The sequence below is a fragment of the Rhinoderma darwinii genome, chromosome 11, assembly GCF_050947455.1.
Source record: "Rhinoderma darwinii isolate aRhiDar2 chromosome 11, aRhiDar2.hap1, whole genome shotgun sequence".
NCBI lineage: Eukaryota > Metazoa > Chordata > Amphibia > Anura > Rhinodermatidae > Rhinoderma > Rhinoderma darwinii.
In genome coordinates, this window is record NC_134697.1 from 70,710,505 (window position 1) to 70,735,522 (window position 25,018).

Below are 25,018 nucleotides of genomic sequence, written 5' to 3' on the forward strand. Positions count from 1 at the left end.
GAATTTTTCCGTTTCCCAGTACATTTTATGGCACTTTAAATGATGTCAGTAAAAACTACAGATCCTCCCGCAAGAAATAAGCCCTCACACCACTCTACTTACAGAAAAAGAAAAAAGTTCTGACGCTAAGAACGTGGGGAGTGAAAAACGAAAATAAGAAAGAAAAAAATGGATCAGTCCTGAAAGGGTTAATTCATTTCTAATGAAAAAAAAATTATGATCACATGTGGGGTATTTTCGTACTTGGGAGAAATTGCTTTACGACAATTGTTTGTTTTTTTCTCCTTTATCCCTCGTGAAAATGAGAAAATGCAACATTTTGGTTGAAAAAAATTGTGATATGCATTTTCGCGGCCTAATTCTAATAAATTCTGCAAAAGACCCGTGGGGTAGTCTAAATGCTCACTATAGCCCTAGAAAAATTCCTTGAGAGGTGTAGTTTCTAAAATGGGGTCACTTTTGGGGGGTTTCCCCTGTTTTGGTCCCTCCAGGGCATTGCAAATGCGACATGGCACCGAAAACCAATGCAGCAAAATCCGTGCTCCAAAATCCAAATGGCGCTCCTTCCCTTCTGAGCCCTGCTTTGGGTCCAATCAGCAATTTATTACCACATTTGGGGGGGTATTGCCGTAATCGGGAGACATTGCTTTACAAATGTTGGGGTGCATTTTCTTCGTTATTCCTTGTAAATATTAAACATTTCTATGTTTTTTCAGAAAAACCAGTAGATTTTCATTTTTACAGACTAATTCCAATATATTTAGAGAAAAATCTGTGTGGTTAAAATGCTAACTAAACCCCTAGATAAATTCCTTGAGAGGTGTAGTTTCCAAAATGGGGTGACTTTTGGAGTGTTTCAACTGTTTTGGCACCACAAGACCTCTTCAAACCTGACAAGGTGCCTAAAATATATTCTAAAAAAAAAGGAGGCCCAAAATCCACTGAGTGCTCCTTTGCTTCGGAGGCCGGTGTTTCAGTCCATTAGCACACTACGGCCACATGTGGGATATTTCTAAAAAAAACTGCAGAATCTGGGCAATAAAATAATGAGTTGCATTTCTTGGGTAAAACCTTCTGTGTTACAAAAAAAAATGTATTAGAAATTAATTTCGGCAAAAAAAATAAAATGTGTAAATTTTACCTCTACATTGCTTTAATTCCTGTGAAACGCCTAAAGGGTTAAAACACTTTGTGAATGCTGATTCGAATACCTTGAGGTGTGCATTTTTCAAAATAAGGTGACTTCTTGGGATCTTCGAATATATAAGGCCCTCAAAGCCACTACAGAACTGAACTGGTCCCTGAAAAATATGGCCAAATTGCTGCTCAAGTTCTAAGCCTTGTAACATCCTAGAAAAATAAAAGAACGTTCAAAAAATGATGCAAACATAAAGTAGACATATGGGAAATGTTAACTAGTAACTATTTTGCGTGGTGTTACTATCTGTTTTACAAGCAGATACGTTTAAATTTAGAAAAATGCAATCTAAATTTTGGTGCTTTTCAGAAATAAATACCAAAATTATCGACCAAATTACAAAAAGTAAAATATGTCACGAGAAAACAATCTCAGAATCGCTTGGATAGGTAAAAGCATTCCGATGTTATTACCACATAAAGTAACACATGTCCGATTTGAAGAAATCTACTGTGTCCTGAAGGCCAAAACAGGCTGGGTCCTGAAGGGGTTAATATTATATTTCTGTTGATTGGTATAGGACTGAAAATAATCAGTGTTACACATAAAAGGGCAGAGTCCACATCGTAAACCTGCACATTTATATGAGCCCTGTATGTGAGCCAGTTTCTGTCCTTATTTGTATTCCGACTATTGAAATCACTTGGGGAAATCAATTTCCCAGTAGACATGGAATTCCTGGATACAAAACCGCATCCTGTATAGAGGATCCTCTTGAGGGAATTGTCCCCATAGAGCATCGGTAAATATATTTTAATAATGGCAATTATTTGGTTATAGTCAGAGATAAAATCTGTTGAAAACACCACTTTATTGTGTTCTTGACGGTTTGGTTTTTTGGGGGATATAAATATTATTTTCTAGTTTTTGTATTGGTGATATTTTTAGCTCGAATTGAATTGATATTAGAGTATCCCCACACACGTAATCTAGTGTCTATAGTGACACACTCCTGTAAATAATTCTTCATGGTTGGTACAGATTCGTTTGGCTCTGATATATTCCCCAATGGTGGTTATTATACTGCTATGGGTTATTATACTGTATGGGGAATCTGTGTGGGCATTATACTGTATGGGGGCATTATACTATTTGGGTCAGCTATGGGGGCATTATGCTGTACTTGGCAGCTATGGGGCATTATGCTGTATGGTCGAATTTTGGGGGGCATTATACTGCATCTGTGTTGACTTTATACTCTACAGGTGCAAGTATGGTCGCAGCCAGAGGGCATTATACTGTGTGGACTGAACCTTTAAAAAAAAAGAGGGACAGCATCGGATGTCTCTCTGTGTGATACTTGAAAGTTGGGAGGTATGCATTAGAGGGTAAGGTCTGTCTCTAGCTGTACAATAAAAGGTTGGGGCTGCCTCTTGCTGTACATAAGGGGGTCTGGTCTCTAGCTGTATTTTAGATGTTCTGGGCTTTCTCTAGCTGTACATTGGGGTCTGGGTTGCCTCTTGCTGTACATTAGAGGGTGTGGGCTGTCTCTAGCTGTACATGTAGAATAAATATTGGGATGCACTCCTCAAAACTAAGGTGTGGTGCGAATGGGGTTGCGAAGAGCTCCCAAAATATGTAGTCCAGATACCCCAGCACTCATTGAAGAAACAAATAGATTTTGAATGCAAACATTTTTTATTGTATCATTAACTGCTGTATAGCATCAACAAAGATTAAATGGCGACTTGATAGACGTTTCAGCCAATCCACGGCCTTTGTCACTGTTGTTGTAGGTGTATTGAGATGGGTAAGTAAATGTTACATAGTTACATACATAGTTACATAGTTACATAGTTTGTACGGTTGAATAAAGACACATGTCCATCAAGTTCAACCAAGGGATGGGAAAGGGGAAGTAAAAAATTTCTACACATAGGAGCTAATTTTTTTTTGTTCTAGGAAATTATCTAAGCCTTTTTTAAAGCCATCTACTGTCTGCCAGACCTGCCAGTATGTGTCATTACAGGGTATGGGCTGTCTCTAGCTGTACATTAGAGGGTCTGGGCTGTCTCTAGCTGTATATTAGAGGGTATGAGCTGTCTCTTGATGTACATTACAGGGTATGGGCTGTCTCTAGCTGTATGTTAGAGGGTCTGGCTGTCTCTTGATGTATATTACAGGGTATGGACTGTCTCTTGCTGTATATTAGAGGCTCTGGGCTGTCTCTAGCTGTACATTAGAGGGTATGGACCGTCTCTAATTGTATATTAGAGGGTATAACCAGAAATTTTTCATATTTTCAAGAAAATGTCAAAAGCCTTTTTTTTAAGTACCAGTTCAGTTCTAAAGTGGCTTTAGAACTGAAATGTATTAGAAACCCCCATGAGAAACCCCAATTTAAAAACTAGACCCCTCAAAGTATTCAAAACAGCATTTAGAACGGTTTTTTTTAACCCTTTAGGCGTTTCAAAGCAATGTGGGGGTGAAATTTGCAAATTTCATTTTTCTTGCAGAAATTCAATTTTAATCCATTTTTTTCTGTAACACAGAAGGATTGACCAGAGAAGCACAACCAAATATGTATTGCCCAGAATCTGCGTTATTTTTTAAATACCCCACATGTGGCCCTAGTGTAGACTAAAACACAGAAGCAAAGAAGCACCTAGTGCATTTTGGGGCCTCTTTTCTTATTAGAATATATTTTAGGCACCATGCCGGGTTTCAAGAGGTGTTGTGGTGCTAAAACAGTAGAAATCCCCCAAAAGTGACCCATTTTGGAAACTATACCCCTTAAGCAATTCATTTATAGGTGTTTTGACCATTTAGACCCCACAGTTGTTGCACAAAACTTATTTGAATTGGGCTGTGAATTTAAAAAATGTCTTATTTTCACAAGGAATAAAATAGCACATTTTGCTACCCAATTTCTCCTCAGTGTGGCAATACCCCATTTGCGGTGATTAACTGCCGTTTGGGCCCGTGGGAGGGCTCAGAAGGGAAGGAGCGTTATGTGTTCTTTGGAGCCCAGATTTTGCTGGATTGGTTTTCGGGTGCCATGTCACATTTACAGAGCACCAGTGGTATCAAAGCAATAGAAATCCACCAAAAGTGACCCTTTTTTGGAAACTACACCCCTCAAGGAATTTATTTATGGGTGTTCTGACCATTTAGACCCCACAGTTGTTCCACAGAACTTATTTGAATTGGGCTGTGAATTGAAAAAAACAAACATTTTTCCAATAATATGTAGTTTTGGCTCAAAATTTCTTATTTTCACAAGGAATAAAATACCACATTTTGTTGCCAAATTTCTCCTGAGTGTGGCAATACTCCATTTGTGTCCAATGTCCATGTCAGTGTCCGATATATTGTGCCCAGCATGTGCCACCGTAGAAATACACCCCATAAACTGTAATGTGGGTTCTCCCGGGTACGGCAATACCCTACATGTGGCTGTTATCTGCTGCCTGGGCACACGGCAGGGCTCAGAAGGGAAAGATGAGGGGAATAAGCTGTGTGGAGTGCATCAGGGTAAATAAAACTGGGTTAAATTAAAAATTAAGGGATGTATGATAAATTCTAAAACAATCTTTCATACAGAGCCCTAGTTTTTCAGGACACGTGTTGAATTGGTATATTGTGCTGTAATGGCCGGAAGGAGGTGAAGGGAAAGTGAGCCCTAATCTACCCACCGCCCTGTCCCTGCCTACTTGCAACGACCCGCCCTAGGCGACGAGGTACAACTGGGCGGCGGTCCCTACGCTGTCTAAGTGCACAGGGAAACAAACAGGGAACATGCAAGGGAAGGGGCAGTAGCCACGGAACGCCACGAGGAAACGGAGCGGCGAACGGACAGTCAGGACCAGGACGAAGTGAGTACACCCAAGCGGGCAAGGAGACAGAAGCAAGCCAGGGGCAAAGCAAAGCAGGACAAGCAGAACTGCAGCAAGGCAGAAGCACGGCAGAAGCAGGCTGGAGCAAGCAGCAGTGGGGCCAGGAATCCAAAAGAATTACAAGCACTGAGGGAGAGAACAGGGCAGGTAATAAAGGACAGGGGGCGGAGCTAACTCCGACAGACCAGGCCGCGATAGGCTCTCCCACTCCTGAGCCTGCCACCCTGGTTGGTGGGAGATGGTGTCAGTCGAACAGGTCTGGCCTCAGGTGTGGATTGATTAATCCCAGGAGTATACCTAGATGAAGTACCTGGCAGATCCCTAACAGTACTCCCCCTTTTATGAGGGGCCACCGGACCCTTACTAAGGGGACCCGGTTTAGTGGGGAAGAGAAGGTGGAACCTCCTGATCAATACCCCAGCGTGAACATCACGGGCAGGTACCCAAGTCCTCTCCTCCGGCCCGTATCCTCTCCAATGGACCAGGTACTGGAGGGAGCCCTGGACCATCCTACTGTCCATAATCTTGGCCACCTCGAATTCCACCCCCTCAGGGGTGAGAACGGGAACAGGAGGTATCCTCGAGGGGGACCAGGACGGGGAGCAGCGTTTAAGGAGGGAGGCATGGAAGACGTCATGTATGCGAAATGATGGGGGGAGCTCCAGACGGAAGGATACAGGGTTGAGGACTTCAATGATCTTATAAGGTCCAATAAATCGGGGAGCAAACTTCCTGGATGGGACCTTAAGGCGCAAGTTCCTGGACGACAACCAGACCAAATCCCCGACGACAAACCGGGGGTTAGCAGAACGTCTACTATCCGCCTGAATCTTTTGTGCGCTCTGGGACGCCTCTAGGTTCTTCTGAACCTGGGCCCAGACAGTGCACAGTTCCCGATGAACATCCTCTACCTCAGGATTATTGGAACAACCAGGGGAGACGGAGGAGAATCTTGGGTTAAACCCGAAATTACAGAAAAACGGGGAGACCCCTGACGAGTTACTGACCCGGTTATTCAAGGAAAATTCAGCAAGGGGAAGGAATGAGACCCAATCGAATTGACAGTCAGAGATGAAACATCTTAAATATTGTTCCAGGGATTGGTTGGTCCTTTCCGTTTGGCCATTAGTTTCGGGATGGAAGGCGGAGGAGAAGGACAGATCAATCTCCAACTTTTTACAAAAAGCTCTCCAAAATAAAGAAACAAATTGTACCCCTCTGTCAGAAACGATATTGACTGGGGCCCCATGGAGACGCAGGATGTGTTTCACAAACAAAGAAGCTAACGTCTTGGCGTTAGGTAGCTTCTTAAGGGGCACAAAGTGGCACATCTTGCTGAAGCGGTCGACTACCACCCACACCACCGACTTGCCCTGAGATGGAGGCAAATCGGTGATAAAATCCATGGAGATATGGGTCCAAGGTCTCTGGGGAATGGGCAAGGAACGTAGTAGGCCCGCAGGTCGGGACCTAGGGGTTTTGGACCTAGCACAAACCTCACAAGCGGCGACGTAAGCCCTAACGTCTTTAGGCAACCCAGGCCACCAATAGTTTCTGGTAATGAGGTGTTTGGTGCCCAAGATGCCAGGATGACCAGATAGAGCGGAGTCATGGTTTTCCCTGAGTACCCTCAGCCGGTATTGCAGGGGAACAAACAGTTTGTCCCCAGGGACGTTCCCGGGAGCTGCACCCTGATCAGCCGCGATATCAGAAGCTAAATCAGAATCCGTGGCAGAGACGATTATACCAGGGGGTAAAATACAAGCAGGATCCTTCTCAGGAGGATTGGCCATGAAACTACGTGACAGAGCATCAGCCTTAATATTCTTGGACCCAGCCCTATAGGTAACCAAGAAATTAAATCTGGTAAAGAATAGTGCCCACCGAGCTTGTCTAGGATTAAGCCTCCGGGCCGATTCTAGGAAAACCAGATTCTTGTGATCCGTAAGGACCGTTACCTGGTGTCTGGCCCCCTCCAGGAAGTGCCGCCACTCCTCAAAAGCCCATTTAATGGCTAGAAGTTCGCGGTTGCCAATATCATAGTTACTCTCCATGGGCGAAAACTTCCTAGAGAAGTAAGCACAGGGGCGGAGATGGGTGAGGGAGCTGGTACCCTGGGACAAGACGGCCCCCACTCCGACCTCGGATGCGTCAACCTCCACAATAAATGGCTCCTCTTGGTTGGGCTGAATCAGCACGGGGGCCGAGATAAAGCACTTCTTGAGGGTCTCAAAGGCCAGGACGGCCTCAGGGGGCCAATGGAGGACATCAGCACCCTTGCGGGTAAGGTCCGTAAGAGGCTTAGCGACGACCGAGAAGTTGGCAATAAATCTCCTGTAATAGTTGGCGAACCCTAAAAAACACTGTAACGCCTTAAGGGAGGCAGGTTGGACCCATTCCGCCACAGCCTGAACCTTGGCAGGGTCCATGCGGAATTCATGAGGAGTGAGGATTTGCCCCAAAAATGGTATCTCCTGTACCCCAAAGACACATTTTTCAGTCTTAGCAAACAGATTATTCTCCCGAAGGACCTGGAGCACCTTCCTGACATGCTCCACGTGGGAGGACCAGTCCTTGGAAAACACCAGTATGTCATCAAGGTACACAACAAGAAAATTACCCAGGTACTCTCTCAGGATTTCATTAATAAAATTCTGGAAGACAGCAGGGGCATTACACAACCCAAAGGGCATGACCAGGTATTCGAAATGACCCTCGGGTGTGTTGAACGCAGTTTTCCACTCATCCCCCTCTTTGATGCGGATAAGGTTATATGCCCCCCGTAGATCGAACTTAGAAAACCATTGGGCTCCCTGAACCTGATTAAAAAGATCCGGAATCAAAGGAAGTGGGTACTGGTTCCTTACGGTGACCTTATTCAGGTTACGATAATCAATGCACGGCCTAAGACCACCATCCTTCTTCCCCACGAAGAAGAAGCCAGCACCTACAGGAGAAGTCGAGGGGCGAATGAAACCCTTGGCCAGGCATTCTTGGATATACACCCTCATGGCTTCACGTTCAGGACATGAAAGATTAAATATCCTACCCTTAGGAAGCTTGGCACCAGGCACCAAATCGATAGCGCAATCGTAATCTCTATGGGGGGGCAACACCTCGGAGGCCTCCTTAGAAAACACATCGGCGAAGTCCTGAACAAACTCAGGAAGCGTGTTTACCTCCTCCCGGGGAGAAATAGAGTTAACAGAAAGACATGACATAAGACATTCATTACCCCATTTGGTGAGATCCCCAGTATTCCAATCAAACGTGGGATTATGCAACTGCAACCAGGGAAGGCCTAAAACCAGATCAGACGATAATCCCTGCATCACCAGTACAGAGCACTGCTCCAAATGCATGGAGCCAACAAGGAGTTCAAAAACAGGAGTATGCTGAGTAAAATAACCATTAGCAAGGGGAGTTGAGTCGATTCCTACTACAGGGATAGGATAAGGTAAATCAATACAAGGCATCTTTAGAGACATATCTCCCACTCCTGAGCCTGCCACCCTGGTTGGTGGGAGATGGTGTCAGTCGAACAGGTCTGGCCTCAGGTGTGGATTGATTAATCCCAGGAGTATACCTAGATGAAGTACCTGGCAGATCCCTAACATGTGCCCTACCTTATCCCCCTCTTTGAGCAGGCTCTGCACCTCTTTTGACTTTTTCCCTTCTTGCCAGTTTGGGGAACTTCTCCTGGAAAATGTTGCCCTGGTATGATGTGTGTGGCCTGGCTTCCAGAAGTACTGGGTGCCCCCGCTTCCTGGTCTTGATAACCGCCTCTTGAAATTCCAGGAAAGTTCCCCTCTGGCCTGCAAATCGACGTAGCACGTACACATTGTACAATGCCATCTGTATGATGTGCACGGCCAGCTTCTTATACCACACCGCCTGGCGCTGTAGGGCTTCAGGACTTGATCTGACAAGTCCACCCCTCCCATGTACCTATTGTAGTCCAGGATGCAGTCTGGTTTGGGGGTCTCTGTACTGGTACCTCGTACTGGTACATGGGTGCTGGTGTGGCCATGTATTGTCGTCAATACAAGGACATCTCTTTTGTCCTTGTACTTGACACACAATATATTGCTGCTAGAATGTGCACTGCTCTCACCCCTGCTGAGTGTTTGCCCAAGCAGAGTCTTAGGGAGGCCTGAAAAATATATAGAGGGAAAACCTCCAGCTCACCTTTAGGCAGAGTGTCAGCTGCCAGCTGCGCCCGGATCCTCGTGTCGGCACATGTTGATTTAGAGTAGGAAAGAGGGTGGATGGAATCCAGCGCAAAGAAACAATTCCTAGAAGGTTATAGTTAAAATGGAAACTTGTTCCAATTTTATTGATAATGAAGTAAAGCCGGGAATCAATATCCCACAGGAGAAAGGTGGATGTTTGGAAAGAATACGCTGCCAACGCGTTTCAGACGATCTCCTCGTCCTTAATCATGGCAGAAGTGAGGAGATCGTCTGAATGTCTTTCAGTGCCACCATGGTGCCCATTTGCCACTAATTGCCCCATTGGCGTCCTTCTGCTTGGTGGCACCTTGATGCCCATTTGCCATTTACTGCCCCTGTAGCCTTTAGGATCTTTTGTGACAGAAGAACAATAAAGGGGCAACAAAATGGCAAATGGGCACCAAGGTGGCACTGAATCCTCTGTACATTTGCCATTATTGCCCTTTTGAGACCCCCATCAGTGCCCCCATTCAAACAAAGCACACAGTCAGTGACTGACCTGCTGGGCTTCTGAGAAACACTGCCTGCTGGAGCTGGAGCCGGCCATAGAAAACGTTTCCTCGGTGTCCCCACCAACCCTGGAAACGCATAGGAAGTGCGCTGTCTCCTCCCTGTCTTGCGTCCTAAATGATGTTATCACGCCTGTCTCATCATTCAGGACTCAGGACAGTGTGAGTGGATGAGCCAGTATTGAAGTCCGTAAGTGAGTCGCACCTGACCAGCTGGTGCCCCGAGTAGTGGCCACGGCGCGGGGCATGCACACCCGGTGGCGCCTCCTTACAGTGCGGCGGATGGCGCCCTGTGCGACCGCACTGGTCGCACGTACCTAAGGCCGGCCATGATTGGGGCTATTGCCCCTGACGTTTTAAGACCTTCATGACGCTCCTGGCTGCTAGTGCTGCATCGTTGGGTCACTTAGGAGACCCAGCGATGCAGCTGAAAGCTGAGCGCCGACAGCCAAGAGAGGAAGTTTAGGGGGCAAGGAGTATTTTTGCACTGGGGCCCGTGAGTCTTTAGCTACGCCCCTGGTATAAGCTGTCCCTTGATGTACATTAGAGTGTATGAGCTGTCTATAGCTGTATATTAGAGGGTATGAGCTGCCTCTAGCTGTATATTATGGGGTATGAGCTGTCTATAGCGGTATATTAGAGGGTATGAGCTGTCTCTAGCTGTATATTAGAGAGTGGTATGTCTCTAGCTGTATATTAGAGGGTATGAGCTGTCTCCATCTTTACATTAGAAGGTATGGCTGTCTCTAGCTGTATATTAGGGAGTATGAGCTCTATCTAGCTTTATATTAGAGGGTGGCCTATCTCTTGATGTACATTACAGGGTAAGGGCTGTATCTAGCTGTATATGAGAGGGTATGAGCTGTCTCTAGCTGTATATTAGAGGGTATGGGCTGTCTCTAGCTGTATATTAGAGGGTATGAACTGTCTCTAGCTGTATATGAGATGGTATGAGCTGTCTCTAGCTGTATATTAAAGCAGAGGCGTAGCTAGGTTCTCCAGCACCCCGGGCAAAGATTCAGTTTGGCGCCCCCCCCCCCCAACCTCTTTCCCGACATCTCCTTCCTCCTCGCCGTGTTTGTTTTCTCTACCAATCGACGTGTCATTTCTTTTCCACATTTCTTTTTATGTAACGCGAGCATAAAAGCATTTGTACATTTTACAAGCAATATAGTTCTATACACAACACAAGAACCAAGCTCAGTACATATATACAGCCCCAGAAACAAGCTCACTACATATACAGTGAAGGAAATAAGTATTTAATCCCTTGCTGATTTTGTAAGTTTGCCCACTGTCAAAGTCATGAACAGTTTAGAATTTTTAGGCTAGGTTAATTGTACCAGTGAGAGATAGATTATATATTTTAAAAAAAACTGAAAATCACAAAGTCAAAATTATATATATTTATTTGCATTGTGCACAGAGAAATAAGTATTTGATCCCCTACCAACCATTAAGAGTTCAGCCTCCTCCAGACCAGTTACACGCTCCAAATCAACTTGGTGCCTGCATTAAAGACAGATGTCTTAAATGGTCACCTGTATAAAAGACTCCTGTCCACAGACTTTTAATCAGTCTGACTCTAACCTCTACAACATGGGCAAGACCAAAGAGCTTACTAAGGATGTCAGGGACAAGATCATAGACCTGCACAAGGCTGGAATGGGCTACAAAACCATAAGTAAGACGCTGGGTGAGAAGGAGACAACTGTTGGTGCAACAGTAAGAAAATGGAAGACATACAAAATGACTGTCAATCGACATCGATCTGGGGCTCCATGCAAAATCTCACCTCGTGGGGTATCCTTGATCCTGAGGAAGGTGAGAGCTCAGCCAAAAACTACATGGGGGGAACTTGTTAATGATCTCAAGGCAGCTGGGACCACAGTCACCAAGAAAACCATTGGTAACACATTACGCCGTAATGGATTAAAATCCTGCAGTGCCCGCAAAGTCCCCTTGCTCAAGAAGGCACATGTACAGGCCCATCTGAAGTTTGCAAATGAACATCTGGATGATTCTGAGAGTGATTGGGAGAAGGTGCTGTGGTCAGATGAGACTAAAATTGAGCTCTTTGGCATTAACTCAACTCTCCGTGTTTGGAGGAAGAGAAATGCTGCCTATGACCCAAAGAACACCGTCCCCACTGTCAAGCATGGAGGTGGAAACATTATGTTTTGGGGGTGTTTCTCTGCTAAGGGCACAGGACTACTTCACCGCATCAATGGGAGAATGGATGAAGCCATGTACCGTCAAATCCTGAGTGACAACCTCCTTCCCTCCACCAGGACATTCAAAATGGCTCGTGGCTGGGTCTTCCAGCACGACAATGACCTGAAACATACAGCCAAGGCAACAAAGGAGTGGCTCAAAAAGAAGCACATTAAGGTCATGGAGTGGCCTAGCCAGTCTCCAGACCTTAATCCCATCGAAAACTTATGGAGGGTGCTGAAGATCCGAGTTGCCAAGCGACAGCCTCGAAATCTTAATGATTTACAGATGATCTGCAAAGAGGAGTGGGCCAAAATTCCATCTAACATGTGTGCAAACCTCATCATCAACTACAAAAAACGTCTGACTGCTGTGCTTGCCAACAAGGGTTTTGCCACCAAGTATTAAGTCTTGTTTGCCAAAGGGATCAAATACTTATTTCTCTGTGCACAATGCAAATAAATATATATAATTTTGACTATGTGATTTTCTGTTTTTTTTTTAGATAATCTATCTCTCACTGGTAAAATTAACCTAGCCTAAAAATTCTAGACTGTTCATGTCTTTGACAGTGGGCAAACTTAAAAAATCAGCAAGGGATCAAATACTTATTTCCTTCACTGTATACAGCACTAGCACAAATACAGATCAATTTAGTGCAACCCCTGCTGTATAGTTATGTACAGCGTAAAACTACAGCTCCCAGCATGGCCCGAACAATGGTAAGGATATGCTGGGAGTTGCTGTTTCACAAAAAAAAAATCCTATCATAATCATACCACCCATCATCTCGCTGCAGATCATACAGTGACTACAGTGCTGATTAGAGGCAGAATGAACATTTACATTAAGTGACTCAATGGTGACGTCTCAAATTCTAGTTATTTTTCTCCATTTGGTCCAGACCTCTATGATGACTTCTCCCGGTCACAGACCATTTCTGCAGTTTGCCGCTCAGATGTCTTCAGCTTCTCACTTTTCCAACATTTCTACACCTATAAATAGAGATAAACTTCTCATTATACCACACACTACACACCTGTAATGACGGGGGTAGGGAAACGGACAAGTGAGCCCTAATCTACCCGCCACTCTGTCCCTGCCTACTTGCAACGACCCGTACTAGGCGACGGGGTACAACTGGGCGGTGGTCCCTACGCTCAGTAAGTGCACGAGACAAACAGACAAGGGAACACAAAGCAAAGGGAAAGGGGCAGTTGCCCACGGCAACACCGTCAGCAACAAGAGTGGTGAACGAGCCGAGTCAAACCAGGAGTGCACGAGGTACCAAACGCAGAGCAGGAGAGTAGTCAGTAAGCCAGGGTCAGTATGGAGCAGGATCAAATAGTTAGGAGCTGTAGCTGGGCCAGGAAACCACACGAGAAGAAATACAAGCACTGGAGGAACAGGAAAGGCAGGTACAAATAGAGAGAGGGCGGTAGCTATCTCCGTCTGGCCAGGCTGTGATAGGCTCTCCCACTCCTAAGCCTGCTATCCTGAGTGGTGGAAGATGGAGTCAGTCTCAGAGACATAGACTCAGGTGCAGACTGATTACCTATGGGAGTATACACAGAAGTTGTGCCTGGCAGATCCTTTACAGTACCCCCCTTTTATGAGGGGCCACCGGACCCTTTCTAAGTGGACCTGGTTTATTGGGGAAACGAAGGAGGAACTTCCTGACCAGCGTGAACATCCCGGGCGGGTACCCATGTCCTCTCCTCAGGCCCGTATCCTCTCCAATGGACCAGGTACTGGAGGGAGCCTTGGACCATCTTGCTGTCCACAATCCTGGCCACCTCGAACTCCACCCCCTCAGGGGTGAGAACGGGAACAGGAGGTTTCCTCGAGGGAGCCAAGGACGGGGAGCAGCGTTTAAGGAGGGAGGCATGAAACACGTCGTGTATTCGAAAAGATGGGGGCAACTCCAGTCGGAAGGAGACAGGATTGAGGACATCAATGACCTTATACGGCCCAATAAACCGGGGAGCAAACTTCTTGGACGGGACCTTAAGGCGCAAGTTCCTAGACGATAACCACACCAGATCCCCGACAATAAACAAGGGGTTAGCAGAACGTCTTCTATAAGCCTAAGTTTTTTGTACGCTCTGGGACGCCTCTAGGTTCTTCTGAACCTGGGCCCAGACTGTGCACAGTTCCCGATGAACGACCTCTACCTCGGGATTGTTGGAACTACCAGGTGAAATGGAGGAGAACCGTGGATTAAACCCAAAATTACAGAAAAAGGGGGAGACCCCTGACGAGTTACTGACCCGGTTATTAAGGGAAAATTCGGCGAGGGGAATGAATGAGACCCAATCATAGTGACAGTCAGAGATAAAACACCTTAAATATTGTTCTAGAGATTGATTAGTCCTCTCAGTTTGGCCATTAGTTTCAGGATGAAAGGCAGAAGAGAAGGACAGATCAATCTCCAACTTTTTACAGAAGGCTCTCCAAAACAAAGAAACAAATTGTACCCCTCTGTCCGATACAATATTGACAGGGACCCCATGGAGACGCAGGATGTGTTTGACAAACAAGGTAGCTAACGTCTTGGCGTTGGGTAGTTTCTTGAGGGGCACAAAGTGGCACATCTTACTGAAGCGGTCTACTACCACCCACACCACCGACTTGCCTTGAGATGGAGGCAAATCGGTGATAAAATCCATGGAGATATGGGTCCAAGGTCTCTGGGGAATGGGCAAAGAATGTAGTAAGCCCGCTGGTCGGGACCTGGGAGTCTTGGACCTAGCACAAACCTCACAAGCGGCGACGTAGGCCTTAACGTCTTTAGGCAACCCAGGCCACCAATAGTTTCTGGCAATGAGGTGTTTGGTACCCAGGATGCCTGGATGACCAGATAGTGCGGAGTCATGATTTTCCCTAAGTACCCTTAGCCGGTATTGCAGGGGAACAAACAGCTTGTCCTCAGGAAGGTTCCCGGGAGCTGAACCTTGATCAGCCGCAATTTCAGAGACTAAATCAGAATCAATAGAAGAAATGATTATACCAGGAGGCAAAATACAAGCAGGATCTTCCTCCGAAGGAGGGCTGGCCATGAAGCTACGCGACAGTGCATCGGCCTTAATATTTTTAGACCCAGCCCTATAGGTAACCAAAAAGTTGCATCTGGTAAAAAATAGCGCCCATCGAGCTTGTCTCGGGTTTAGCCTCCGGGCAGATTCTAGGAAAACCAGATTCTTGTGGTCGATAAGGACCGTTACCTGGTGCCTAGCCCCCTCCAGGAAGTGGCGCCACTCTTCAAAGGCCCATTTAATGGCTAAGAGTTCGCGGTTGCCAATATCATAATTACTCTCAGTGGGCGAAAACTTCCTGGAGAGGTAGGCACAGGGACGGAGATGGGTGAGGGACCTGGTACCCTGGGACAAGACAGCCCCCACTCCCACCTCGGATGCGTCAACTTCCCCGATAAATGGCTCCATTTGGTTGGGCTGAACCTGCACCGGGGCCGAGATAAAGCACTTCTTAAGGACCTCAATAGCCTGGACAGCCTCAGGAGGCCAGTGGAGGAGATCAGCACCTTTGCGAGTGAGGTCCGTAAGAGGCTTAGCGATGACCAAGAAGTTAGCAATAAATCTCCTGTAATAATTAGCGAACCCCAAAAAACACTGTAACGCCTTCAGGGAGGCAGGTTGGACCCATTCCGCCACAGCCTGGACCTTGGCGGGGTCCATGCGGAATTCATGAGGAGTGAGTATTTGACCCAAAAATGGTATCTCCTGTACCCCAAACACACATTTTTCGGTTTTCGCAAACTGTTTGTTTTCCCAAAGGACCTGGAGCACCTTCCTGACATGCTCAATGTGGGAGGGCCAGTCCTTGGAAAACACCAGTATGTCATCAAGGTACACTACAAGAAATCCCCCCAGGTAATCTCTCAAAATCTCATTTATGAAATTCTGGAAGACCACAGGAGCATTACACAACCCAAAGGGCATGACGAGGTATTCGAAATGACCTTCGGGCATGTTAAACGCAGTCTTCCACTCATCCCCCTCTTTGATGCGGATAAGGTTATACGCACCCCGTAGATCAAACTTAGAGAACCATTGGGCCCCCTGAACCTGATTAAAGAGATCAGGAATCAAAGGAAGGGGATACTGGTTCCTTACAGTGACCTTATTCAAGTTACGGTAGTCAATGCACGGCCTAAGACCACCATCCTTCTTCCCTACGAAGAAGAAGCCAGCACCTACCGGAGAAGTAGAGGGGCGAATGTAACCCTTGGCCAGGCATTCCTGGATATACTCTCTCATGGCTTCACGTTCGGGAGAAGAAAGATTAAATATCCTACCCTTAGGAAGCTTAGCTCCTGGTACCAATTCGATAGCGCAATCGTATTCTCTATGAGTAGGTAACACTTCGGAGGCCTCCTTAGAGAAAACATCAGTGAAGTCCTGAACAAACTCAGGTAGCGTGTTCACCTCCTCAGGGGGAGAAATATAATTAACAGTAAAACATGACGTCAAGCATTCATTACCCCATTTAGTAAGCTCTCCAGTATTCCAGTCAAACGTGGGATTATGCAACTGCAACGAGGGAAGGCCTAAAACCAAATCGGACGATAATCCTTGCATCAACAGTACAGAGCACTGCTCCAAATGCATGGAGCCAACAAGGAGTTCGAAAATAGGGGTATGCTGTGTAAAATAACCATTAGCAAGAGGAGTGGAGTCGATACCCACTACCGGGACAGGTTTAGGCAAATCAATCAAAGGCATAGCTAGAGACATAGCAAATTCCACAGACATGATATTAGCAGAAGACCCTGAATCCACGAAGGCACTGCCGGCAGCAGACCTACCACCAAAAGAGACCTGAAAGGGAAGCAATATTTTATTACGTTTCATATTTACGGGAAATACCTGTGCGCCCAAGTGACCTCCCCGATGATCACTTAGGCGCGGAAGTTTTCCGGCTGCTTATTCTTACGCCTAGGACAGGTGTTCACTTGATGCTTGTCATCCCCACAATAGAAGCAGAGACCATTCTTCCTGCGGAACTCTCTACGTTGTCGGGGGGACACGGAGGCCCCGAGTTGCATAGGTACCTCCGAGTCTTCCATGGAAGAGCAAAGCAACGGGACCTCGGAAGGCATCATGGGGGAGTCAGAGGGGAAAACACAAAAACGTTCAAGCTGTTGTTCCCTGAGACGTCGGTCAAGTCGTACCGCTAAAGCCATAACCTGATCTAGGGAGTCAGAAGAGGGATAGCTAACTAGCAGGTCTTTCAGGGCGTTCAACAGACCCAACCTAAACTGGCACCTTAAGGCAGGGTCATTCCACCGAGAAGCTACACACCACTTCCTAAAGTCAGAACAATACTCCTCAACAGGTCTCTTACCCTGACGTAAGGTCACCAGCTGACTCTCGGCAAAGGCAGTTCTGTCAGTCTCGTCATAAATGAGTCCGAGAGCAGAAAAGAAACGATCAACGGAGGAAAGTTCAGGGGCGTCAGGAGCCAAGGAGAAGGCCCACTCTTGGGGCCCTTCCTGGAGTCGGGACATAATTATACCCACCCTCTGGCTCTCAGAACCTGAGGAACGAGGCTTTAAGCGACAGTAGAGCCTACATCTCTCCCGAAAGGACAGAAAAGTCCTCCGGTCCCCTGAGAACCGGTTAGGCAACTTGAGGTGGGGTTCAAGAGGTGAGGTGAGGGGCACTACCATGGTAGCGTCAGGTTGGTTGACCCTCTGAGCCAGGGCCTGGACCTGTAGGGAGAGACCCTGCATTTGCTGGGTCAAGGTCTCAAGGGGGTCCATAGTAGTGTCAGGGAGCAGGGTAGACTAGGTATACGGGCTTGTGATTATGTAATGACGGGGGTAGGGAAACGGACAAGTGAGCCATAATCTACCCGCCACTCTGTCCCTGCCTACTTGCAACGACCCGCCCTAGGTGACGGGGTACAACTGGGCGGCGGTCCCTACGCTCAGTAAGTGCACGACAAACAGACAAGGGAAGACAAAGCAAAGGGAAAGGGGCAGTTGCCCACGGCAACACCGTGAGCAACAAGAGTGGTGAACGAGCCGAGTCAAACCAGGAGTGCACGAGGTACCAAACGCATAGCAGGAGAGTAGTCAGTAAGCCAGGGTCAGTATGGAGCAGGATCAAATAGTTAGGAGCTGTAGCTGGGCCAGGAAACCACACGAGAAGAAATACAAGCACTGGAGGAACAGGAAAGGCAGGTACAATTAGACAGAGGGAGGGAGCTATCTCCATCTGGTCAGGCTGCGATAGGCTCTCCCACTCCTAAGCCTGCCATCCTGAGTGGTGGAAGATGGAGTCAGTCTCAGAGACATAGACTCAGGTGCAGACTGATTACCTATGGGAGTATACACAGAAGTTTTGCCTGGCAGATCCTTTACAACACCTAAATATAATAGCACCATACACTGCACCTCTAATTATAATAGCACCATACACCGTGTCCCACACACACACACACACACACACACACACACTGTGCGCCCTGTAGATAGTGTCTGCCATAGAGCCCCCTGTAGATAGTGCCCCGTGTAGATAGTGCCCCCATATAGCGCACCCCTGTATATAGTGTCCCACAAATAACTCCCCCTATATTGCTCTACAGATAGCCTCCTGTAGATATAGCCCACCCCTGTATATAGTGCTCCACAGATAGGCCACCCCTGTATATAACCCCCCTGTAGATATAGCCCACCCTTGTATATAGTGCTCCACAAATAGTCCACCCCTGTATATAGTGTTTCACAGATAGCCCACCCCTGTATATAGCCCCCCTGTACATATATTCCACCCCTGTATATAGTGCTCCAATAGATAGTCCACCCCTGTATATAGTGCTCCACAGATAGCCCACCCCTGTATATAGTGCTCCACAGATAGCCCACCCCTGTATATACTATATATAGGGGTGGGCTATCTGTGGAGCACTATATACAGGGGTGGACTATATGAACAAGGGGGCTATATACCGGGGTGGGCTTTCTGTGGAGCACTATAGGGGGAGCTATTTGTGGGATAATATATACAGGGGAGGGCTGTATCTACAGGGGGGCTATATACTATATAGCCCTTCTGTAGATATAGCCCACCCCTGTATATAGTGCTCCATAGATCGCTGACCACTGTATATAGCCCCCCTGTAGCTATAGCCCACACCTGTATATGGTGCTTCATAGATAGCCCACCCCAGTATATAGCCCCCCTGTAGAGACACCCCCTTGTAGATAAAGCCCCCCGCATGTAGATAAAGTCCCCCTGTAGATAAAGTCCCCCTTGTAGATAAAGGCCCCCCGTAGATAAAGTCCCCCTGTAGATAAAGGCCCCCCCCCGTGTAGACAAAGCCCCCCCTCCCCCCGTAGATAAAGCCCCCCTTGTAGATACAGCCACACACTTTTTTATTACAATTTTTAAAAAAAACTATTCAAACTCACCTTAATCCCGCTCCCACGCCGTCCGGCAACCATGGAGACCTGCTCTCTTCTGCGCAGGTCTCCTGGGGGTTGAACGAAGCGTCTATGAAAGGCGCTGATTGGCTGGGCAGGATGACTTTCCCTGTCAATCAGCGCCTTTCATAGACGGAAGCTTCACTGGTACAAAAGGTACCAGTAGCTTCACTGGTGCAAAAGCGCTGAATAGCCGGGCACGGAACGTGCCCGGTCATTCATTGCTTCTAATTGTACCTGTGTCCTATAGACACAGGTACAATTATAGAGCAGGACGAGGTGGCGCTGGCGCCCCCCTCTAAGTTGCGCCCGGGGCACATGCCCCGCCTGCCCCCCCCCTAGCTACGCCCCTGTATTAGAGGGTATGAGCTGTCTATAGCTGTGTATAGGAGGGTATGAGCTGTCTCTTGATGTACATTACACGGTATAGGCTGTCTCTAGTTGTATATTTGAGGGTGGGCTGTCTCTTGATGTACATTACAGGGTATGGGCTGTCTCTAGCTGTATATTAGAGGGTCTGGGCTGTCCCGAGCTGTGCATTAGAGGGTGGGCTAGCTCTTGTTGTACATTACAGGTTATGGGCTGTCCCTAGCTGTATATTAGAGGTTATGGGCTGTCTCTAGCTGTATATTAGAGGGTATGAGCTGTCTCTTGATGTACATTACAGGATATGGGTTGTCTCTAGTTGTATATTAGAGGATATGAGCTGTCTCTAGCTGTATATTAGAGGGTATGGCTGTCTCGAGCTGTACATGAGAGGGTCTGGGCTATCCCTAGCTGTATATTTAGAGGGTATGAGCTGTCTCTTGATGTACATTACAGGGTATGAGCCGTCTCTAGCTTTATATTAGAGGGTATGAGCTGTCTCTTGATCTACATTAGAGGGTATGGCTGTCGCGAGCTGTACATTAAAAGGTGGGCTGTCTCTTGATCTACATAACAGGGTATGTGTAATGCCCATGGCCGCGGGCCGCCAGGTTTACTTACCTCCTGACGGCCGCATACATGGATCAGTGAGCGCTGGTCCCCATCTCCTCCTCAGGAGACGCCATTGCTCACTTCCGCTTCACTCTGCTGTGTCTCGTAGGGTGCACACGCACGCTCGTGCCCGCTCTTAAAGGGCCAGCACGCGCAACAAGGTTGCTTACTCCAAACCTGCTGGCCTGCTCCAGCCACTGCCTGTGCCCGATGCTCCCTGGCAGCATATAGCAATGGACTTTGTTACAGGCCTGCCCACCTCTCCGGGATACAGTGCGGTCTGGGTGGTGGTGGAGCGATTTTCGAAGATGGCACACTTTTTTTCCGCTGACCGGTCTACCTTCTGCTTCTTGATTGGCCACCCTCTTCATCTAACACATCTTCCGCCTGCAAGGCTTGCCTCAGCATATCGTGTCTGATCGGGGGGTACAGTTCACATCAAGGTTTTGGAGAACCCCCTGTAAACTCCTCAATGTAAAGTTGGACTTTTCCTCAGCCTACCATCCTCAGTCCAATGGTCAAGTCGAGAGGATCAACCAAATCATGGAGAACTACCTACGACACTTCATCTCCAAGCAGCATGATGACTGGGTGCAGCTTCTTCCTTGGGCCGAGTTCTCATACAATAATCATACTAGCGAGTCCACAAGAAATACACAGTTTTTCATAGTCTACGGCCAACAACCACAAATATCTCTCCCGGTGTCCGTTATGTCCGAAGTGCCTGCAGCTGATTCTGCCATTAGGGACTTCCTGCAGATCTGGCAGCAGACCCGATCCTCAATTCTGCTGGCTGTGGACTACATGAAACGTACGGCAAACACAAGGAGAAGAGAACCTCCCCAGTTTTCTTCAGGTACCAAGGTCTGGCTGTCCTACAGAAATATCCGGCTGAGGGTGCCATCATACAAGTTTGCTCCCAGGTTCCTTCGAGATCTTGCAACAGATCAACCCGGTCTCCTACAAGCTTCGGCTGCCTCCTACCCTCAGGATCCCCAACTCCTTCCATGTCTCCCCTCTGAAGCCTGTGGCCCTGAACCGCTACTCCAAGATTCCTACTCCTGCAGTGGCTCCCAGCGGGTCATCAGATACATTTGAGGTTAAGGAATTCCTGGACACCAAGAGGGTGGGTGGAAAAAACCTTTTATTTGGTGGAGTGGAGGGGGTTTGGTCCTGAAGAGAGGTCCTGGGATCCAGAAGAGAACCTCAATGCTCCTACCCTCCTGAAGAAGTTTCTCTCTCGCTCTGGTCCCAAGAGGAGGGTGTGTAAGAGGGGGCATACTATAATGCCCATGGCCGCAGGCCACCAGATTAAATTACCTCCTGACGGCAGCAGCCATCGATCAGTGAGCGCTGTTCCCCATCTCCTCCTCAGGAGACGCCAGCACTCACTTCCGCTTTACACTGCTGCGTCCAGTAAAGGGCCAGCGCGCGCACCTGAATTAAAGACCAAATTAGCCCATGAGCACCCTGGACTATAAGAGGGACCCAGCCTCTTCCTGCATTGCCTGAGCGTTGTTGTCGTTTACCTATGTTTGTCTCTGCAAATGGTCCCTTAGTGTTTCCTAGTTCCCAGTGTTCCTATTCCTACTACCTGTATCCTGTGTCCCGTGCTATCCAGAACCAAGTGCCATATAGAGTTTGAGTCGAGCTGCGCTAAGTACTACGCCTGTCCTGTTACACCACGCCTGGTGTCTGCCTGCTGCCAAAGTCTCATCCGAGGCCTGTCTTGCTGCTGTCCGAAGTTGCCACAGGTACACCTATTTGAACTATAGACTTTGACCTGTGTCCTGTTGGCCAGCTGCCTTTAAGGCGGTACCGCCCAGTGGGTCCACGCACCCAACGTGACAGTATGGTATATTTCTAGCTGTATATTAGAGGGTATGAGCTGTCTCTAACTGTATATTAGAGGGTATGAGCTGTGTCTTGATGTACATTAGATGGTATAGGGCTTAGGCTGTCTCTAGCTGTATATTAGAGGATATGATCTGTCTCTAGCTGTTTATTAGAGGGTATGGCTGTCTCATGATGTGCATTACAGGGTATGGGCTGTTTCGAGCTGTACATGAGCAGGTATGAGCTGTCTCTAGCTGTATATTAGAGTGTCTGGGCTGTCTCGACCTGTATATTAGAGGGTATGGGCTTTCTCTAGCTGTATCTTAGAGCTGTATATGAGCTGTCTCTAGCTGTATATTAGAGTGTATGAGCTATCTCTAGCTGTATATTAGAGGGTGGGCTACCTCTTGATGTAAATTACAGGGTATGGGCTGTCTCCAGCTGTACATGAGCAGGTATGAGCTGTCTCTAGCTGTATATTAGAGGGTATGAGCTGTCTTGAGCAGTATATTAGAGGGTATGGGCTGTCTCTAGCTGTACATTAGAGGGTGGGCTGTCTCTAGCTGTATATTAGAGGGTATGAGCTGTCTCTAGCTGTATATTATCGGGTATGAGCTGTCTCTAGCTGTATATTAGAGGGTATGGGCTGTCTCTAGCTGTACATTAGAGGGTGGGCTGTCTCTAGCTGTACATTAAAGGGTGGACTGCCTCTAGCTGTATATTAGAGGGTATGAGCTATCTCTAGCTGTACATTAGAGGGTATGGGCTGTCTCTAGCTGTATATTAGAGGGTATGAGCTGTCTCTAGCTGTATATGAGAAGGTATGAGCTGTCTCTAGCTGTATATTAGAGGGTATTAGCTGTCTCTAGCTGTATATGAGAGAAGGGGCTGTCTCTAGCTGAATATGAGAGGGTGGGCTGTCTCTCGCTGTATATGAGAGGGTGGGCTGTCGCTAGCTGTATATGAGAGGGTGGACTGTCTCTAGCTGTATATGAGAGGGTGGACTGTCTCTCGCTGTATATGAGAGGGTGGGCTGTCTCTCGCTGTATATGAGAGGGTGGGCTGTCTCTCGCTGTATATGAGAGGGTGGGCTGTCTCTAGCTGTATATGAGAGTGGGCTGTCTCTAGCTGTATATGAGAGGGTGGGCTGTCTCTAGCTGTATATGAGAGGTTGGGCTGTCTTTAGCTGTATATGAGAGGGTGGGCTGTCTCTCGCTGTATATGAGAGGGTGGGCTGTCTCTCGCTCGCTGTATATGAGAGGGTGGGCAGTCTCTCGATGTATATAAGAGGGTGGGCTGTCTCTAGCTGTAAATGAGAGGGTATGGGCTGTCTCTAGCTGTATATGAGAGGGTATGGGCTGTCTCTAGCTGTATATGAGAGGGTGGGTTGTCTCTCGCTCGCTGTATATGAGAGGGTGGGCAGTCTCTCGATGTATATGAGAGGGTGGGCTGACTCTAGCTGTATATGAGAGGGTATGGGCTGTCTCTAGCTGTATATGAGAGGGTATGGGCTGTCTTTTAGCTGTATATGAGAGGGTATGGGCTGTCTCTAGCTGTATAAGAGAGGGTCGGCTGTCTCTCGCTGTATATGAGAGGGTGGGCTGTCTCTAGCTGTGTATGAGAGGGTGGGCTGCCTCTAGCTGTATATGAGAGGGTGGGCTGTCTCTCGCTGTATATGAGAGGGTGGTCTGTCTCTAGTTGTATATGAGGGTGGGCTGTCTCTTTAGCTGTATATGAGTGGATGGGCTGTCTCTCACTGTATATGAGAGGATGGGCTGTCTCTCATTGTATATGAGAGCTTGGGCTGTCTCTCTAGCTGTATATGAGAGGGTGGGCTGTCTCTCTAGCTGTATATGAGAGGGTGGGCTGTCTCTCGCTGTATATGAGAGGGTGGACTATCTAGCTGTATATGAGAGGGTGGGTTGTCTCTCTAGCTGTATATGAGAGGGTGGGCTGTCTCTATAGCAGTATATGAGAGGGTGGGCTGTCTAGCTGTATATGAGAGGGTGGGCTGTCTAGCTGTATATGAGAGAGTGGGCTGTCTCTCTAGCTGTATATGAGAGAGTGGGCTGTCTAGCTGTATATGAGAGAGTGGGCTGTCTCTCTAGCTGTATATGAGAGGGTGGGCTGTCTCTCTAGCTGTATATGAAAGCGTGGGCTTTCTAGCTGTATATGAGAGGGTGGGCTGTCTCTCTAGCTGTATATGAGAGGGTGGTCTGTCTCTCTAGCTGTATATGAGAGGGTGGGCTGTCTAGCTGTATATGAGAGGGTGGGCTGTTTCTCTAGCTGTATATGAGAGGGTGGGCTGTCTCTCTAGCTGTATATGAGAGGGTGGGCAGTCTAGCTGTATATGAGAGGGAGGGCTGTCTCTCTTGCTGTATATCAGAGGGTGGGCTGTCTAGCTGTATATGAGAGGGTGGGCTGTCTTTCTAGCTGTATATGAGAGGGTGGGCTGTCTAGCTGTATATGAGAGGGTGGGCTGTCTCTCTAGCTCTATTTGAGAGGGTGGGCTGTCTAGCTGTATATGAGAGGGTGGGCTGTCTCTCTAGCGGTATATGAGAGGGTGGGCTATCTCTGGCTGTATATGAGAGGGTGGGCTGTCTCTCTAGCTGTATATGAGAGGGTGGGCTGTCTAGCTGTATATGAGAGGGTGTGCTGTCTAGCTGTATATGAGAGGGTGGGCTGTCTCTCTAGCTGTATATGAGAGGGTGGGCTGTTTAGCTGTGTATGAGAGGGTGGGCTGTCTAGCTGTATATGAGAGGGTGGGC

At 47.5% G+C, this 25,018-nt stretch overlaps 1 protein-coding gene across 2 annotated transcripts in view; it reads left to right on the top strand.

Moving 5' to 3' along the window:
• Positions 1–1,806: 1,806 nt before the first annotated feature.
• The window catches only part of CSGALNACT2 (chondroitin sulfate N-acetylgalactosaminyltransferase 2), a 91,992-nt gene continuing 68,780 nt past the window's right edge, over positions 1,807–25,018 (top strand). For both annotated transcript variants that reach the window (XM_075841728.1, XM_075841729.1), the window contains exon 1: positions 1,807–1,940. The gene's annotated coding sequence lies outside the window, so the exon portion shown is untranslated. The remainder of the gene's footprint in view (positions 1,941–25,018) is intronic.